Below are 21,503 nucleotides of genomic sequence, written 5' to 3'. Positions count from 1 at the left end.
GATACACGTTCAATAATACCAGTGAGTACAAAAACTATGGAAAATAGGGAAAGTTTCTTCACAAAACTGAACATAGAACTGTTTATGATATGGGCCTCTTCTCTCGCTTTGGTATGTATCTCCACTAAACATGGTGGCAGCATTCAGAAGACATACTTGCATGCCCGTGTTTCTTTATTGGGGCACTATTCACAATGGCCATGTTGTAGAATCAACCCAGTGCCGTGGGTCTCTGTAGATACGTAACAAATGGTACAATTAAGTATTATTTTATATTTTAATAATCTATTTTCTTTTGGATATATTTTTCACTTCTTGATCTTTAAAACGTTTTGTGTATATTTTTATTTTGCTTTCATTTGAATTTCAGAAGAAAATTTTCATGAAACATTATATATATATATATATATATATGAATGTAACCACAACTAATAAAAAATAGCCCCTGAACTTGTAAGAGCAAAGAGATGTGGGAGATATGAAGGGGGCGCAGAGAGAAGGAGGAAATGATGTAATTATATTATCATCTAAAAAATAAAAGAAATAATTTAAAAGAATGTAGTTTCAAGAAGAAATAAAGCTACTAGTACATTAAAAAATTAGAATTTTGTTCAGAACTATAGTCCATTTAGATTAGAAAATAATAGAGTTCACAGCACACAGAAGTTGAGGCCATTAGATTGTAATTATCAGTCTAAGCATTTGGAGAAAAAAATCTGAAGAGAAGAATTTCTAAAGCTTGTTGTTTTCTTTTCTGTTCTCTTGTGTCTCTCCATGTACAGGACTCTGTCCAGCATTGATTTATTTTTGCAGATAGCTGAAGCAGAGCTCTGAGCCATTGCAGCTCCAGAGCAGGCATTATTCAGCTCAAGGCAATGGTGGGAGGGAGGCAAGAACATATTTCTAATTGTTCTTTATTATTTTCCTCCCACACTCATTGCTAGCAGCACCCCCCGCACTCCTGAACACTGCAGTTCTCTTCAGTTGTCGAGTTTTGGTTTTCTCGGTTTCTTATCAAATAATCAGCTATTGCCTAATTTAGCCTATGTATTGAAACTAATATGTATTTCATTTATATATATTCAAATAAGTCTTCCTTTATCTGAATGATTTTAAATTAGTATTGCTCTATAAAAATTCTAACAACTTGCATTAGAAATTAAATTCATTATTTTAACCTGTGTTATTTTCTTTTTAATGTAAAATGCTTGTACAAGAACCTATTTCATGTTGGGCGTATCTTCTCATGTCCTCCTTCCCTCTGTTTCCTCAATCCACTCTGCTTCCCTTAGCCTCTTCTATTCTCTTAAAGACTTTCATGTCTTCGGTACATCCATGATTTTACGTGTTTATATAAAATCTAGGAACCACAAATTAGAGGGCATATGGTACCTGCCTTTCTGACTGGCTAAAGGCACTTGATAGCATCATGTCTATTTGCATCTATTTTCCTACAAATGGCATAACTTCATGTTTCTTTATGGCTAAAATATAATCCCATATGCATATGTACTACATTTTCTTCATCTATTCTTATGTTGTTGAATCCTGGGTTGGTTCTATATCTTAACTATTGGAAATCATCACTGATTTGCAAGTATCTTTGTAGTATGCCAAGTTTGAGTCCTTTGGAGTCCCAGGAGTGACTGAATGGAGTCGTATACTACATCTATTTTCAGTTTTTTAAAAAGAAACATCCGTACTCTAACCTGTCTTAGTCTCTTATAAATACTTTTAAATTTATCAACCTTCCCTTAAACACTGCTACAGAAGTAGCCCACAAAACATGCATTTTCCCCACTATCCTTCGTAATTTCATTAACTTTTATTACAATTTATTTATCTTAGGAATAATTTAAGGCTATACTTATAAGTTTTCAAGCTATTAAATAAGAATTTGTGAATTACTATTTTGTTATTTTGATTTACTGCTGTTGAAAGGTGAGTTATATATAATACTAATTTTTAATATTTGCTAAGGCTTCCTTTGTATTCACCTCATAGGCTTTCCACATGTATTTTAAATAATATTAATCCACTAATTGCTCTGCATGGAGTTTTGTGTATATCAATTAGCTATTATTTACTTTCCCCAAGCCTTCCAGATTCTTATGTTCCTTTTATATGTTTTATGCTTCAAATGTCAAGATTCTTGGGTGAAATTTGTCAAACTCGATTTTCCCTTCTGTGGTTTTCCCTTATGCTTGTACTAACTTTTCTTGCACTGACATTTTTAGGAACATACAAGCAAATTAGAAAAACTACCTAGTGAAGCATTGTTTTTATTACCACAAAATCTCCCAGTTCAATTACAGTATTTCTGTTTTGTTTGTTTGTTTGCTTGTTTGTTTTGATTTGGTGCTGGGAGTAAAACTCATTGTATCAGCGATGCTGGGCAAACATTCCAGATCTGTAGCTAGAGTTTTCCTGCCGATTTTAGAGATGTGTAAAGGTTAAAACCTTCCTTTTTAAGAAAAGAAAAGGGGAAGTGCTGTGGGATGGTCTGTATGTCAAATGTGTTGCTGATTGGTCAATGAATAAATCACTGATTGGTCAGTGGCCAGGCAGGAAGTATAGGCGGGACTAACAGAGAGGAGAATTGAGAGAACAGGAAGCTGGGTGAGAGAGACACTGCCAGCCGCCATCAGGACAAGGAAGATGTAAAGTACCGGTAAGCCACAAGCCACGTGGCAAGGTATAGATTAATAGAAATGGATTAAATTAAGCTGTAAGAACAGTTAGCAAGAAGCCTGCCTGGCCCACAGTCAGGACAAATCTTTGTCACCCGCCAGTCCCACAGCCACTCAGACCCGACCAAGTAAACACAGAGACTTATATTGGTTTCAAACTGTATGGCCATGGCAGGCTTCTTGCTAACTGTTCTTACAGCTTAAATTAATCCATTTCCATTAATCTATACCTTGTCACGTGGCTTGTGGCTTACCGGTACTTTACATCTTCCTTGTCCTGATGGCGGCTGGCCATGTCTTTCCCACCCAGCTTCCTGTTCTCTCAATTCTCCTCTCTGTTAGTCCCGCCTATACTTCCTGCCTGGCCACTGACCAATCAGTGATTTATTCATTGACCAATCAGCAACACATTTGACGTACAGACCATCTCACAGCACAGGTCTGTGCTTCTCTCGCACATCTTCTAACATTTCCTTCTGCCTCAAAATGCTGCTTTTGAACCCTGCACAACTGCGGCCTCACTTTGGGTTTTCTTTGTTCTTTCTGTTTTTATTGCTATACGTCTGTCATTAAATACTAATTTTTTTCTTAAGCTTCCTACATCTGCCATTTTAGAAGTTTCTGGTTTTGAACTTGTGATTTTAATATGTGTTTCTTATAGCTCCTGATACATTTTAATCTCTTCCTTTAAACTTCAAATGTGGTCTATAGCTATTGCTTTTTTTTATTCATTTCTTCATTGTTGACAATTCAGTCTCCATTTGACTGATGACATTTTTTGTTTTACTTTGTACATTATAGATTCTGTTTTTAATATTACAATAATTAAAATTTTTCATTCTTGCTGAAAAATATCAATATTAAACAATAATCATACCTGTTCTGACAGCATAAATCAGAGAATATGATTTTACTTTGACTTCTATGCACTTTAGGATTTTGCACACAATTGTTTCAATTTGTTTTAGGATTTTTGCTTCAACTCATTTCTAACTACACCTTAGTGAATTCCTGGTGTGTGTGTGTGTGTGTGTGTGTGTGTGTGTGTGTGTGTGTGTGTGTGAGAGAGAGAGAAAGAGAGAGAAAGAGACAGAGAGAGAGAGAGAGAGAGAGAGAGTGTTATCACCAAAGAGCTTTTAGCTATGCATATTTTTCTATTTATTTACTATTCATTATTTCTTATTTTCTGGAGGTTCACCGTAAATTGAAATATTTCTTCCTAAAGTTCAATTTTCATTCTTTCTTTCTGTGAACGTGTGTGGTACACTGAAGACATACCTTTGTTTTACATTCTGATGAGTTGAGTGTGGCCTTTCAGAGCAATCACAGTGTCTCTCAGAGCAATTTAATGTTTTTTGTGGCATTGTGGTCTGTTTTGTTAGTTACAAATCTGGTGTCATCTAAATATTATTCAAAAGTAATCTTTTTTTCTGGTTTTTCTTTTGCCCCTTGTGTCTCATAAGTAGGCTTATTTTCCTTGTGTTATATCTACGGTTTATTCTCAGTCATTCTACTGAGCATTTGTTGTTAATCTATCATGGACTTGCTAATCATCACTTTAAAAAAATTTTTCCCCTCATAATTTCTTCAATTTTCTTTGAAACTCCCCCTCTGACCCACAAAAAAATATTTTCCTGTTTCTCTATACATGCTTTCATATTCTTGCAAAATCTTTGTACACCAATTTGTGTTTCAGTAATATCCCCCCTGTTTAATTTCAAGTATCTGTTTCCCTTTGTAACCTTTTAAATACTTTCTCAGTCTTCCTTATCTGCCTGAATCTTGGCTTTTTTTTTCTGGCTTTCATTTCTGCTCACACTCTTTATATGCACTGTAATTTTCCTCAGCTTCCTTTACTCCCACCCTGGAATTTGGACTTCCATACCTGTATCTTTAAAACATTTCATAGTTGGGTGCTTTGATGCCTCTCATGTTCCCAAGTCCCTCATCTCTTTTCTCAAAACCCCTATTCAGCTCTCTGTAGAAACCCTTCTTGAGTCTAGGTATAAAAGTGTAATAAATGTGTCATTGACTGCTGTCTGTGGCACCAGTCACCAGACCTTGTTTATTATCCCACTTAAGGGTGACTGGTCTTAGCTATGTGTCACCTTAGTCCTCACTGACAATCAGCTTGTCTCTGAAGTTCCTTCTCACTGGGAAGTGGAGCAAGGGTGAGAGCAGAAGCAAGGCTGACGGGCTTTGAACATGTCTCTGCCTTTATGGTATGAACTTTATGCAATTTTCCCAAGCCACATAAAGTGGCAGAGATAATAATATTCACATCATGAGGCTGATAGAAGTATTTAAGGGGAAAATGCATGAGGAGTGTTTAATGCCCTGCCTGTCATATGGTGGGTGTCAAGGAATGTTAACTTCTATAACTGTTAGGAATGGGCCTTTCTGCATCTGCCAACATCACCTCTGGGTAAGGTAGAGCTGCCACACATAATCATTTAATGAGCCTAAGCATCAAATGTTAACCTGCTTAGATATGGTGCATAATTCACTTATGATTAGAGTGCTAGGCATGGTAATTGTTACATGCACAGCATTGTGGATAGACATGTACTTCTTATGAGTCAATCAAGCAAAACTGAAAAGCAGAAAGAGATGAAAGTCATAAATGAAAGCGTTTCCTTCCTCAGAATTTCCTGTATATTTGGGTATCCTTCAGGCAAGGTTAATAAGCATGCATGTGTATTGTTCATGCTTGTATTAAAATTAAATAAATTAGAAAGAGGTTAAACTATAATAAGACATTATAATGACATAAAAAGAAATGAAATTAGCAGAAGATTTTGAATAAAATACTAAATCAAGATACCTTGCAAATATAAGTATACTAAATTAGGAGGGCAATAGAAAAGTAGAATGGATTGGAAGACTCTCAAAGGAAGAGCCTATAGCCTTTGATTAAATAGTGTGTACAGAGTTATTAAAAATGTGATGGTACATATAAATCATACTATCCAGATTTAGGTTTAAAATTTGGAATATGAAACTAGGTATGGTAGCACACACCTGTAATCCTAGCCCTCCAAAGAAGGAAGCAGGAATGTTAGAAGTTCAAGTTCATCTTTGGCCATATTGTGAGTTGAAGGCTAGCCTGGCATTCATGAGACCCTGTCTCAATTTCTTTACAAAATGCTAGGAGTATGTGTCAGTTGTCTGATGTGACAAGCGTGAGTATATTCCTAGCTGCCCTCCTAGAACAGTGTTTTCTAGAGCCTGTCCTGCAGGTGTGGGTTATTTTCCATGGTTCTTGAGACATCTTATATAACAGTAAATATTTCTTGCGTCGTAAAATATTAGGACTTCACTTATTGAGTTTATATTACATGCTGTACTTTGTATCGAAGTATTATACATAGTAAATTTCTTTTTTTCCTAAATACATGCCTATGGGGTGTTATCAACCTCATTTTCCAAATGAAGAAACTGAAGCTCGGCAACATTAAATATCAGGCCCCAGGTCACACAGCTGCTCAGTCACTCGCCTGAGAATTCAGTCCAGGCATGTTTACGAGATATGAACCAGAGTCTTTGCCTTCTGGGTGTGTTCCATATTTGGCCTAAGTAATGACGAGATTCATTTGCACACGCTCCCTGATACAAAGAATATAAAACAGCTTCATTTCAATATCTAATAGACAAAAACTGCATGACAAACTGCACTTTGTGTTCATCAACGACAACTGCTAATAAAATTGAGGATTAGCTGTCCCCAAACTGCTCTTCACTCTTGTCTGTTGAAAATACATTTAGAGCGGCTGATGTGCATGAGTTAATGTACATATGCAATAATATTGTTGTAGTAGCTAAGGTTTTTCCTAGTGTTTACCATGTGCTAGGCAAAGTTCCAAGCATTTAAAATGCATACGCTCTTTTTATGCTAACAACAACACATGAAAATACGACCCCATTACTCATATATTACAAAGATGAAATTGAGGCACATAGAAGCTAAATATGGCACAACATCACATGATCATTATGTGGAAAACTCAAACCAAAAGAATGCTGGTGGTGCAGAAGAATGTAGGCAATCAACCAGTTGGAAAAAAAATAAGAAATTTTAAGACATATAGTGCAAGTGATTTATTTGAAATATGTAGATTATTTCTTTGGCAATTATATTTGTACTTTTAAACTTTTCTTGATAATTTCTAAATATTTATGAATGCTGGAAGAAAACAATAATAAGTTCCTGTTCTCAGTTCCCAGTTTGAACAACTACAGCATTTTACCCCATTGAAAGTTTCTCAGCTTGCTGCTTTTCTATTCATTTCCTTCATGGCATTTTTTAGTAAGTAGGAATTTTATTTAATGAGATATGACATATCATTTTTGCCTTTTGGCTTACTTTTTAAGGTCTGCCCAAGAAACTTTTTGATTACTCTTAAATTATATAGATAGTCAATGTTTTTCCTTTACTGTCATCTATATGTATATCATTTATCAATTATCTATCATCCATCTACCAACTATCTCTCCTCATCTATTTATCTGCCTATATATAATCTATTAATTATCTATGTATTGCATATATTTAGCTATTATCTTTTATATTTTATATGTATATATTTATACATGTAAAATGTATATGCATTTATTCCATTTATATCACTATCTCTATCATCTACCTGTCATTTATTTATTTCTCTATGTATCCATATTTTGTGTCATCTCACTGCCATCCAGAGGCCACCTGTAAAACTTGGAATAAATAAGCACCAATAATTTTCTTTTGATTGTAGAGAGGAATTGTTCATTATTTCACCATTGTTTTATATTAACTGTAGGATTGTGGGCACCCTTGTCCATATCAGGGAAACGTTCTTCTTTTTCAGGTATGTTGGGGAAATTTTCTAAGATTGAGCTTTATTAATTCATATATCACAAGAAACAGAACAGGATGTTATAAACATCTAAGAACATCTAAGTACCAAATTAATCTCCTAATTTTCTTTGTGATCCATACAGCAAATCACCTGATGGCAAGGTCTTCTGCTACACTGACTGGATTAATCTCCTAGAATCTATGAACTTTCATGGCATTGGAATCATGGAGTTTGTTCTGTTTTGTGAGTATCATCTTTTATTATTACATATCTTTTAAATTTAAAAATTTGGAGGTTGTAAGATATATAAATATATAATTCTCCCTTTTATTTCTTCCCAGCAAACCCTCCAGCATATCTCTCCCTTCTTGCTCTCTATGAACTTCATGGATCTCTTTTGTAATTGTTGTTGTTGGTGGTGGTGGTGATAGTGGTGGTTGTGGGTGTGTGTGTGTATGTGTGACACATGTTGCATTTTATACACACACATACATATACATACACACATACCTAAGTGCATAAATGCAATCTGCTCAGTCTGCATAATGTTATGACCCTTTGCCATTATGTAACTAGTTGGCTTGGTCTTCGCTGTGGAATACTTTGACACCCACTCTCAGCTCTCCATCGTTTTCAGTCCTTCCCTCTATAGCCTATGGAGGCTAAGGTAGCAGTCATTCTTTGGGTGCTTTTTACTTTATTTTTGAGACAGTCTCTTAATGTACTGGGGCTCACCAAGTGGGTCCCAGCAAACTGCCCATCAGTGCTTCCCAGGCCACTGGATTATACATATAACCAAACAACTAAAGCTGATAAATTCAAACTGGGTTCTGGAAATAGAATTCAGGTTCTCAAACCTTCAAGGGAAAAACTTTACTCTGAGCTATCTTATCAGCCCCAAAGTGTATTTCAGAGGGCAGATTTTGAAGACTAAAGTTTTAACTTTTTATTTATTTATTCTTTGTTCTGAAGATTCAGTCTAGAGGTTTCTTTGCTCATTGGTACATGATAGGTAGGTTTTGGTTTTCAGTATGTAAAATTTATCAATTTTGCTTTTGTAGTTTTGTTCTTTTGATGTCAAATATTAGAAAGATTTGCTTTGTTCAAAGTCAAAGGGATTTATCTTGTTTTATTTTGTAGGGTTTAGTTTTGAACTTATGCATTTAAATCTTAACACTACTTATAATACGTTTTCTCAAGTTTTTGTGAGATACAGGTCATGGACTTCATTTTTCTCCTTGAATATACAACTAGTCTAGTATCATTTCTTGGAAAGGCTATCTGTTTCCCCATCAAATTATCTTGTCATTTTTTTAAAAAAATCAATTGACTGAAAAGCTGTCAATCTATCACTGAAGGTGCTTTTGCATTCCATTGATCTCTGTGTCTCACTTTGTGCTGGTCAGAGACCCTTTTGATTATTGTCTGTATACTAAGTCTTAAAGTCAGCCACTACAAGCCATTCAATGGTTTTTCAAAACTGTTTCAGCTGTTCAAAGCCCTTTGTATATAGATAATACATTTCACAGTTTCTGTTTAACTTCTGCTGAAAATGATGCAGAGATTTTATTGAGGTTGTACCTACCTATGGATTGGTTTGAGAGAGTAACTGTCTTCCAGTTCATGGGCAAGGTGCATCACCTTGTTGACTTTGATCTTGTGTGTCTATTCCTGACTTTTGTGTGGAGATTTCAATGTCTTTTATGGATTTTTTGAATCTCCTATTAAGTTTACCTCTTAATACTTCACATTGTGAAGCTGTCATCATGTATTTTATTTGTTTTATTATTGAGTCTGTCACAAGTCTGTGCAGATGTAATTTGTATTTCATACTGACTGTACATCTATTTTTTAAGTCTATGGATATTGAAACTGACTTTACATAGATTCCTTTTCTGGTTCTTTATTCAGATGATTGCATTGACCATAAAGAACACATTCTACATCTTCCCTTTCTTTCCATGTGGTTATATTGATTTTCTTACTTTATTGTATTAACTAGGACATCTGGTATAAAATAACATTTCCTCAAAGCAGATATTGCTGTTTGTTTCCAGCACTTTGAGAAAATATTCATGATACATTTTTGGTAACATTTAAGTAGATTGTAAACCACAGATCCTGTTGTTTGTTTTTGAGACATGGTGCTGTTACATTCTGCGGATGGTATCAAGCTGGCAATCAGGCTCCTAAGTAGTTAGAGTCACAAGTATGTAATCATTATGCTTCACTCATTTGTTTCATTGTTAAGAGGCTTACTAACACATGAGTTTATTGTCTTTTTGCATAGAAATATATTGACTAGCACTTGTTTAGCTGGTTGACTTGACAGAGTTATAATCAGTACTCATTGGTTCCACATATATTGTCTTGGAAATCTAAAAGACAAGATAAGAGTATAGCAGTATATATTACATTTTTCTGTTATTTTAAGTCATAGGCTTTCTTTTTTGTAACTCTTTCATAGTTTTGAAAACAATATGTTGATGGCCAGGCAGTGGCGGTGCATGCTGTTAATCCCAGCACTTGGGAAGAAGAGGCAGGTGGATCTCTGTGAGTTCGAGGCCAGCCTGGTCTACAGAGCAAGTTCCAGAACAGCCAGGGCTTTACACAGAGAAATCCTGTCTTGAAAAACCAAAAAAGAAAGGAAAAGAAGCTGGGTGGTGGTGGCACACGCCTTTAATCCCAGCACTCAGGAGGCAGAGACAGGCGGATCTCTGTGAGTTCGAGGCCAGCCTGGGTTACAGAGTGAGTTCCGGAAAGGCACAAAGCTACACAGAGAAACCCTGTCTTGAAAAACAACAAAAAAAAGAGTATGTTCAACACTGACTTTCATTTTTAGTCCTCATTGTTAGTGTGGTGAATTACACACCAATTAATTTCAACTATTAAGTCAACCTTGCATTCCCTGTGTGAACCTTGCTTGCTTTGGATATTGCTGATTTCAATGAGATAATATTTTCTATGGATCATGTACCAGTATTAATGAGAGATTATTAATCAGTATTAATCTGAGATTTATATTATCACAAGGTCTTATTCTGTTTTTTTTTTTTTTTTTTTTTTTTTTTTTTTTTTTTTTTACGGCACAGTAAACTTTGTCCCATAAATGGTAAAGCTTTTCTTTCTTTTCTATGATCAGAAAATGTTTTTGTTGGAATGACTTCTTTTTTATTCTCTATATTTGTTTAGTAGAATTCATAAATAAAAACATCTAGCTTTAAGGTTTTATATTTAGAAAATTTTCCCGTTAATTGTATTTTGAAAGCACCAGTTTTAAAGGATACTTTGCTAGAATGTGTCTTTCAAGGAAATTGTCTTATCTAGGTTGTCACATGTAATATTATGAAGTATATTACTCTCTTACTCTCCATTCTGTGCAGCTAGTGTTTACAGTGCCCCTATTTTGCTCCCTGATATTCCTAATTTTTAAATTCAGTCCACATCCCTAATCACTGTATGCTCATGAGCCTTACTGATGTTTTCAAAGGCACACACCTCTCTCCCTGTTTATTTTCTCTAACGTGTTACTGTTTGTTTCACTGATTTTTGCTTTTGCTTTTGTGATTTATTATATTTTTCTCTTACTTGTAATTCAACCCTCTCTACCCCAATTTCTTAAGGTAGACACTTAGTTTCTAGGGTTTGGGCTTTTTTAGTTTTTTTGTTCTTCAACACTTTCATAAGTGTGTATAATGAATTAGGTCATTTCATCCCCATTGCCCCATCTCACTCTCCTCTGTCTTCTGTTGAGGCTCTTCTTGCCAGCAAACCTCTTCCCATTTCTCCATGTTCTCTCTCTGTGTGTGGTTGCTTGTACAAGTTGGGGGTGATTTTCTGGAACTCGGGAAACTAATAAGTGGCCACAACAATGAAGAGAATGATACCTTTTCTTCCATGATGACTAACATCTCAGAATTACTCACGAATGCTTCTCTCAGGCATGGTGAGATAGTGATGCTTCACATCTTATGTATCACTATAAAAATTACAGATATCTCCAGTTCTTTAACCCATTTTTCATCTTTACCATCACTTAGCTACAATCATAGCTATTCATTACATCTCCAGAGGTTACAAACCTCACAACTCAACGTTGTGTTTTAAATAATCATTTGCATTTTAAGCAAGTCACAGAGGAAAAACAACATCTTTTACATAAGTCACCTAGATATTTTTAGTTCTGATCTACAGTTTGTCATATTTTTACTTGGTAAAAATCACTTTAATTTGAAAAAAAAACTTGGTTTAGCTTTTTCTAAAGTGTAAAATAGCCAACAATAAGGTTTCACTAATTTGTCATCATTCATAAAAGACAGTGTCATTTAATATAGAATTCGGGGCTGACAGTGTCTTTCTTTTTTCAGAACTTCATATTTTACATTTTTTCTTTTTCTCCATTGTTTTATGTGCCCATATTTTAAATTTTTCCCTTTTCTTTTTTGAGATTATAATATAATTAGATCACTCTCCCCCTTTCCTTCTGCCCCTTCAACCCCCACGTTTTCAGGGCTGATCATGTGGTACTGGATCACCATTGGTGTGCTTTTCCCTGAGGGAGACTATTTCTCCTACCCTCGGAATTCCTTAGGCGCTTATAGCTCTTTGTGTAGAGTTGAGACCTTCTTGGCTTTGTTGTCCACTTTGGTGTGTCTACTGTCATTGACCTTGCTTAGCTCATGTTTAGGAAGTCATGTTGGTAAGACTTCATGGGTATAACTTCTAACATTACTAGGAGACACAATCTCACAGCAAACTTCCTGATCCTCTACCTCTCACAATCTTTCTATATTTATTAGCTTATCTGTTGGAGCTGGGTTCCATGACTGTGTTTTTTGATTGTGGTTTTAGGTAATGGTTTCCATCTGTTGCAAAGTGAAGACTACACTTACCTGATTCTGATTCACACATTCTAATACACATCCAGTAGTCATCTGAATTGTTTTATCACTCAATTAAGGCTTTATCACTCAATTGTTTTTCTCCATTTGTACTTAAGACTTGGTCTTTGTGCATGCCTAGCTATAGTTTTATTTGTATACACTCTGATTGCAAGTTACTAAGTGTCTTGAATACCCATATCACTATCTTTCACAACCCTAGGAAATGTTTGGCCACTAGTTCTGAAAGACTTTCTCCCTTTCTGTGTCCTTGCAAGGTAAACATTTGACATTGTTCTTGAGACCTCTTCAGAGTCTGTTATTAAAAAAAAAAATTCTTGAGCTGGAGAGATGGCTCAGAAGTTAAGAGCACTGGCTGCTCTTCCAGAGGTCCTGAATTCAATTCCCAGCAAATACACAGTGGCTCACAGCCATCTGTAATGAGATCTGGTGCCTTCTTCTGGCGTGGAGGCATCCATACAGGCATAACACTGTATACACAATAAGAACATTTTCTCTGGGCTGTTGAGATGGCTCAGCATGTAGAAGCACTTGCTGCTCAGCCTGTTGGTCTGCGATTTCTCCCCAGCATCCCCATGGCAGAAGGAAATAACTAACTCCCATAGCCGTCTTCTAACCTCTGACCTCCAAAAGTGTACCATAGCATGTGCATGCCCCTCACAACAAATAAATAAATGTAACAAAATAGTTTTAACACTCTCTTCAGATTGCAAGATTTTTAATTATTATTATTATTATTATTATTATTATTATTATTATTAATGTAGTGGTAAAAGCAGTGTTTACACTGGGGATTATACTGGAGCCATGCTCACACTGGCCATATTACTTTTCTGCTATGCTACATTGTGTTCTGAAGCCAGCCTCATACTCTACCAGTCCAAATGCAAATTCCCTATTACTCTTCTCTGGCTACACCTTTCTACTATGTGCTTCCTATTCCTCAACTTTCTAAGTTGCTCATTTTGTTCTAATCATCAAAAGATCATTTCTGAATTTATTTTCTGTGGATGTATTCCCTAATACTCTGTTGTACATATGGATGACAGTCACATTGAGCTGTGAGTTTCCATCTAGGTATGTCTTCCTCTCTGTTTTTGCTCCTCAGATTGGGTTGAATTCCTTAGATTTTTCTTTCTTTTTTCCCTACTGTTATTGATTCTTTGTGGATTTCACATCGTACATCCTGATCCCACTCAACTCCCTGTCCCTCTGCATCTGCCTTCCACCCTTGCAGCATCCCCCCAAAATTTAAAAGAAAAACCAAAAACCAAACAAAGAAAATAAACAAACGAGAGAGAGAGAGAGAGAGAGAGAGAGAGAGAGAGAGAGAGAGAGAGAGAGAGAGAGAGAGAGAGAAATCTTGTCGTGGAAGCTGTAGTGTGGTCCATTAAGTTACCCATCAACCCTGTAGTCCTTCCATCTACACCTGCAAGTGTTCACCACCACAAGTCATTGGTAGGATCACAGCCAGGGCTCAAACATCACCATGGTCTCAGGCGGCAGGTGGCCACCCAGTTCAGCATGGCCCTAAGACACCAACACGGCCCCAGGTGGGAGCCCAGACCCCTGGCATTGGCATGGCCTTCATGGTCTCAGGAGCTATGGGCATCAACTCAGACCCTGGTTATTGTAGGGCCATGAACACAGACATGACCTTCAGCAGCAGCCTTGGCCCCAGTTGACAGTATTGACCACTCAACTAAGTGTGGCTCTTTGGCACCAACATGGTTCCAGGTTTTGGGCTAGACCCTGGGCATCTGTGTGGCCTTTGGTGGCACCATGGGCCACAGGACATCAACACAGACTCTGGCTGTTATAGGACTATGGACCCACACATAGTCCTCATCAGCCATCCTGGTCCCGATGTCACCATGTCCTCAGGTGGCAGTGCAAGCCAATCAGATTGACATGGCCCCTGCCACAGCGTGGCCAGTGGACACCTGCCTGGGCCCGGGTGGTGGTCCAGATCACAGGCCTCTGCATGGTCCTCAGTGGTGACAGGAGCCACAGATTTCAATTCAGGCCTCCTCAGCTGCATCAGGGCCTTGACTAAGACTGACCCTTGGCAATAGGCCAGGCCAAGATATCACCTTGGAGTCAGGTGACCAGCAGGCCATTCACCTTAGCCTGTTTGTCGCCACCTCTCTCCCCAGCCCATGAACCGCTCTGCGTCTCTCTCTTCCGCCTCCTCACCCTACACTTACTCATCTTTAATGCACTCTGACTGTCTGGCACCATCGGCGCTGGGCGACACTTGTTGAGTTGTGCCCCGGGGACAGATGCTTGGCATGGTGTGGGGCTGGTGCTGTTGGTGTACTTAGATTTTCATGTGTTGAATGTATTGAATTTTACACTGGTTGTTACAAATGTCGTATCTTTGAGATTTATTAGCATCTTTGGAGTATTATTGTTTTTTCTTTTCCACCAGACAATTAATTTTAATTTTGTTAGATTCAAACTACAATCTTTTTTCTATTGACAACATCTTCAAATGTGCATTGCTTTGTTTTCCTTACTCAAGTTCCATTGGACTTAGACTGTAGATTGATAATTTGTATTACTAGGTATTTTTGAGATACTCTGATTTCATCTTTTTCTTTAAAATTTTTTATATTTGCTAAATATAACTAATTTGTAGTAATTTGCCTAATTTTTAGTTCTAGACCATTGCCTATTCTAGTAATACAAGCACAACCATTTTAACATTTTCTAATTCACATTACTGATTTTAATTAATTCTATTTACTCTTTATCTTTTAAAATTTTAATTAAATTAAAATTTAAATTCTTCTGTTTCTGAAATAGTTTTGAATTTACTTTTGTATCTTTTGGTTATGTTAACAACTTACAACATTTGCTTTTGCTTTCTTTACCCAATAGTTTTCTTGATCTAGTAAGTGAAATGGTTATAAACACCTTGCCATTGTTCATCTAGAGCAGTGGCCATCACCCTTCCTGATAATGCGGTCCTTTTATACAGTTCCTCAGACTGTGCTGACCCCAGCCATAAAATGATTTTCATTGCTACTTCATAACTGTAATTTTGCTACTGTTACAAGTTATAATATAAATATCTTATATGCAGGACACATGATATGTGACCCACCAAGTGGGTGGAGAGCTACATATTGGGAACTGTGGTCTATAGTAATATTCAAGGTTCTTTGCTAACTTTCCTGTGGATACTTGGAATTTCCGTCAAAAATGAGAATGTGGGCTGATTCAGGTTTCTGTACGCAAATCTCTGCCCACAATTGTGCTAGTTCTGCTATTTTAACATCCACATTTTCAGTTGAAAACTTCTAGCATAGTCGGGGATGTTGGGCATAGGTGGTTTGTTCATTAAATATTTCCCCATTTGAAACACGTGTGATTTTATGAATATCAATTACTTCATTTCTCTACACAAAGGGTTCAGGTTTTCATCATTGTTTCTGCAGAAAGCCTTGTTTAAGTCTTCTTCTAAACATGGGTAGATACATACAGATCATCTCTCAAGCTGTCATACACTTTTCCTCTGTGTCTGTCTCAGGGCTATTATATATACACATATGTGTTTCATGACATATAGTCACAGGACAAACCAAAAGCATACATCTACATGATCAAACAGTCACAGGCTGATTTGTAAGTCAAGGAAAGGATCTCTAAATCAGGCTCCTCATTTCAAAAATTCTCAGTTGTTAACTGGTGAAAATATTTGGCAATTTAAAAGCAAACATTTTGTTACATTTCATTCATAAAAAAGCAAGCACTTACATTGGAAAACTATGAATGGTGTAGCTTACCTAATAAACATTATTTTTAATGATTTTTGCTTTCAAATGATCAATACTTATGTGTCGTTATCTTATGGTGTCTAGAAAAACATCTACATAGACAATGAACATATCTGAATGTATTTGAATATGTAATACAAACCTCTTTGATGTTGAGAAGACAGGCGCACTGTTTATCAGGTGATCAACAACTTGTCTCCTCTCATGCTCATTTTCATTCCTATTTACAGGCCTGTGGAGGCCAGTTTCCCTAAACCCTTTGTCATGTTAAGTAGGTTCATTTGCTTGAATGACTATTTTCAAAAAGACTCAACCCTAATTCCACCTTACCAGTTTGTCTGCTTGTTACCAAGCACTAGCCTGTCCTGAGTTCATATTTCCCCTTCAGAAAGCCTGGTTTATGAAATGGTATCAATAGGTCAACTGCCTCTGCCCCTGCCTTTCTGGGAGTGTCCTGAGGAAATGGCACAGGCATGTTTCCTGTTTATACCACACTGCCATTGCTCTACATGTGGAAAACAGCAAAGAAACAGATGCTATAAAAATAAGGTTTTATGGGAGTCTCATACTGGTGCCTGCTCCCTCCAATGACTGCTTCCGTTTGTTTCATTCTTTCAAACAAGGTGTCTCAAAGTTAGAAATGAGTGCTGGAGTCATTGCTGGAAGCTTGTCTGACTTCCAGTTTCCAGGAAGAATTACTTTGCGGTCAACTAACCAATATTTAAAAAATAGGCAAATAAGCATCATAGAAGCTTCCTCCTGCAGCCGAGGGGAACAAATACAGACATCGACAGACAGACATCACACAGAGGGTAAGACCTAGGAAGATACAGTTCTACATGAGATGTCCCCATCAGTCCCTCCCCTCAGAGCCCAGGCAACCCTGCGAAATAGGAGGCAGAAAGAGTGTAAGAGCTGTATAGAGGAACCAGGAGAACAAGGCCCTCTGAATCAACTGAGCAAAGCCCATGTGAACTCACGGGACTGAAGCAACATGCACAGGGCCTTCCCTGGGGCTGCAACAGGTTGCCTGGGTATATTTTATGGCTGCCACTTTAGGATTTTTATGAAACTCCTGAATGTGTGAATGAGTGGGTCTCTCATTCTTGTGCCTTCTCTTGGGCTCTTTTCCTTCTGTTGGGTTGCCTTGTCCAACTTTGATGTGGTGGTTTTTGTTTTATCTTATTATTCTTTATTTGTTGTTGTCTCTTAGAAGCCTATTTTTTCTAATGAGAAACAGAAAGAGAGTGGATTTGGAGGGGAGGGGAGATGGGGAGGAACTGAGAGTGGGACCTGTAATCAGGATGTATTGTATGAGAAAACAATCTATTTTAATAAAAGGAGAATACATATATGTATATATATGCTTTGTAAAATATTTTAAAAATAAAGTGGGAATTTCAAAGACTATGAAATAATCTGTATATTGTGAATTATTATAAAATCTTATCAATTGAAAAAAATAAAAATAAGCAAATAACTGAACAAAAGATATCAAAGATACAAAACAGGATTCCACACACCGAAAGATTCTGCAATTTTATGAATTCTTCCCATTATTAGGTTTACTTTAAAATTTTTTATTTCTTTTGTTATATGTATTAACAATTATATTAATATGGACATAATTGTGTTAATATTCCCAATGGTATAACTGTTTTTCTTCTATTTTTAACTCTTTTGCTTTCAAATTCTTATTTTAACCACTGCTTCTGTCACAAATTACCACCTATCTCATCATTCTTATTAGTGGTTTGAATGGTTGTTCTGTTTCTGGGGGAATGTGGGAAACGTATTATGTACCAGGTAATTCTGTGTTTTTTCCAATGTATAAAAAAAATCTGCTAAATAATAGATACAGATGTGATACTTTTGTTTGAAAAGTTGATTTGTACCCAACTCATTAAATAACAGTTGAACAATCAACTAAAAAAAAGTATTGGTTGGAACACCTGTCTGGGAAAAACACCTTATCTTGATACAGAATGGTCAGTGGCAGTAAAGTGGAATTCTCTAGTCAGCACAGTCCTCAGGTCCATGGCATACCCTCTCACAACGCCCCCTCTCTATGGTCGATTTAATAATGCCAGTCATGAGCTCACTTCTGAGGTTACTAGGCATTTACAATTTCTTATCTTAGGTTGCACTGTAATAAATTAAATCACAAATATTTTTTCATGTGTAGACATTTCATGTGGGAAGTGGTTCACGTTAACAGCAATATCAAGAGTGGATATTCTGTTTTTCAATATTCAGAAATGATTATGAAATTTTTGGCCATGAACATTAAATTCTAGTTCCTGGCAATTTTCCTAGAGACTTTAGGTGAGAGAAAACTTGTATCTCCAAATCTTTTAAGTATATAAATAAATGTTCAGGTTTCCAGAAATAATTTTAATGAAATGTGATACCTTCATTTGTGTGTGAACTCTTAATTGACACAATTAAGTTGGCTTCAGGTTTGTGCTATGTCAAGCTATATAAGTAATAAATCCTTCCTGGGAATGTGAATTACTTCTCTGGATTGTCATAATTATTTTGTCATAAGTAGTATTTACACGTTTGGCTAATGGTTCCTTTATGCAGATACAATGTTTCAACTTTGCGTGTATGATTGTATGTAGTGTTCAAATTTTCTAATTAAATATGGTTTCTCTTAATGTAATCTGGTTTATTTTGTCAACTATATAACAGGTTTGTTCTAACCTATAGACACTTCATATAGAAAACCATGAAAAAGAAATAACAAATGGCATTGTCTGATTAGAATTGATACCTTATGCTCTATCAATACTTATTTCCCATCTGGCCTTCTGTGAGGGCCATGCCCCCTTTTCTAGCAAAGGAGGAGGGTGACAGAAGGCTAAGCTCTTGAAAACTGTGTGAAGCCACCAGAAGACGAGAAACAAATTATTCACCAACTCACAGGTCACTAGGCAGGCAGCTATAGGTAGGGTACTTAGGCACAAACTGGCAAAAACAGGCTTATAGACAAATACATACAGGCAGGCTGACAAAGCCTCCAGCTCAGGTTCAGGCTAAAGTCCCTGACCTCAGGGCCATATATATGCAGAATCACACAAAAGTGGGACTGTACCAAAAATAGTTATGTAACAAATTACATCACTATTTACTTTGGGGTTCCCTGGACATCTGGTATCAGCTATATTGTGCTGACTCATACGCCCCCACGTCTGGTATCAGTCATGTTTTAGCTGACTCATCCTGGCCGTCTGTATCCTTATATGTTGGCTAGATAAAATCTGGCTCTTATTTCCTTCTGTTCTCAACACCTTCATAATGTGGGGGCTGGTTCCATGTTTAAATATTTAGAAGAAGTATGGTCAGCATTGTCACAGAAGTTAAAATATATTTCCAAATCTTGGTAGCTAATTATGCTTGAATTGTTGATTATTATGAAACAAACTTAAGCTTAATTACATATGAATTATAATACAATTAATAACAACATATAAAAATATAAATGCATTAAAATAATTTTATATTATATAATTTATAGAGGCACACATAGTATCTTATTTGTTCCTCATCCTTAACATAAAGTGTATATATATATATATATACTAATATAATGTATGTATATGTTAACCTCATTTCACAAATGAGAAACTGGCAAGGCATCAGAGGACTAATCTGAGGTGTCACACGTATACTGAACTTCATGTCCAATGATTTGGATCCTTAGGGTCTTTGTTAAGGTCTATAGAGTAAATGCACAAGAATTAAGCAACACGACAACAAAAATTTCATTAGCAAATGTTTGCTGAGTGCCCACTGTGTACAGCATGGTGAAGGAACCTCATTTTCTTGGTGCTTAGCAGCACTTTCTAAAGCCTTAGATGTTTTATAGTTGCATTTTCATCATTATAAAGGCATGACCCTCTTCTGGGCTTCCAGCCAAGCACTGAACAGCATGAGATAACGCACAGAGGCTTCGTCTTGTCATCTGATAATTTATAAAAATGAAGTTGTCCGTGAGAACGATTTCTATAAATATGTTTTTTGTAAAACATTTTACTTTGGGAATTAAACTATTTGTTTTCCTGTATTTTAAGATTGTTGATGAATTTGGACCACTAGAGCATCATGGTACCTGACATTCCTAATGCCTGCAGTTTTCCCGGGAGCTCTTGTCATGTTGCAGGAACAGTATTATCTTTTTGAGGCCACCTGGGGATAACTTATTAATTTGTTAGTTTACCAGTTTCTAATTATCCTGAATGACTTAATGCTGTTTCCAAGGTGCTAGGGGATGTAGCACCATAATTCTGATACTTGTTGGTGATTCTTATCTTCTATGAGAAACTCTGGGAGAGTGTCTAGATGGGAACCCCAACTGAGATTCTTTTCTCTTTTTCCTCTATTATTCCTCATTATCCTCTATTCACAGCACTTCCTTTCTTTTGTGTTTAGAAGAGAGGAAATAAGACACATGAATTATTGGCTACAAAACAGAACAATAGCAACACCAAAGTTGTGGTAATTAGGAGGTCTATAATGGCACATATGTGTCACTAACTGCCAATTAATCTTGATGATGAGAAACAATAAATTCAGCTACCACTACTTCTTCTTTTCAGTAGATCCAGGCAAACATCAATGGTCTCTGCATTTTCCTTGTGTTTTATTAGTCTCCTCCGGGCACATCTTTTTTCTCCTCTGGAGGGTGTTTTTCTGTACACGATGAGGAATGCTGTTTCTAGTTATTGAGTGTGATCCACACACTTGCTATTTGTTCATGATATACAGTGTATATATGAAGCATTTGCTTGATCCATGAGGAAATAAGTAAAACCCCTTTTAAGACCTTTAAGCTGATAGCTCATATGTGAGCTTGAGCACACCTAGAAATCATTATTGTCTTTATTTCTCTTGTATCAGCTTTACTTCAGTTACTGCTTCATCAACCAATAATTTAAAAATGTGATCTTACAAGAACAAAACCAGAATGGCCAGGTGAGTTCCCATGATGGACTTTCTCTGTGGTGTGAGGATACTCAAACTCTTAGCCTCTCATTGACACCTACATTGACCAGCTGCTGCACAGGCTTTACAGAGACCTGTCTGTACAGAAAAAAGTTTTTCACGTTCTCCTTCTCTGATTATCCTTCCATCCACCTTGCAGTGCCCATGAACTCTGGATACAGACAGATTGCCCTAGGGGTAGATGTCACACATGCTGGTCTATCTCAGTCCTCTTTGTTGTAACCTGTCAGCACCATCTGATCTTTATTGGGCACCTCTTTCTTACTAATTCCATTTAGTGTT

General features: G+C 36.6%; 1 protein-coding gene across 11 annotated transcripts in view; it reads left to right on the top strand.

The window, feature by feature from the left end:
- Nlgn1 (neuroligin 1) overlaps nt 1-21,503 on the top strand; it is an 895,946-nt gene that overhangs the window by 74,275 nt on the left and 800,168 nt on the right. For all 11 annotated transcript variants that reach the window (XM_052731690.1, XM_052731689.1, XM_052731693.1 and 8 more), the window contains exon 2: nt 7,674-7,774. The gene's annotated coding sequence lies outside the window, so the exon portion shown is untranslated. The remainder of the gene's footprint in view (nt 1-7,673; nt 7,775-21,503) is intronic.

The sequence above is a fragment of the Peromyscus californicus genome, unplaced genomic scaffold, assembly GCF_007827085.1.
Source record: "Peromyscus californicus insignis strain IS unplaced genomic scaffold, ASM782708v3 Scaffold_9__1_contigs__length_137607984, whole genome shotgun sequence".
Taxonomy (NCBI): Eukaryota; Metazoa; Chordata; class Mammalia; order Rodentia; family Cricetidae; genus Peromyscus; species Peromyscus californicus.
Note: the sequence above shows the minus strand (reverse complement) of the source record. Positions and strands in the feature narration are given on the sequence as shown.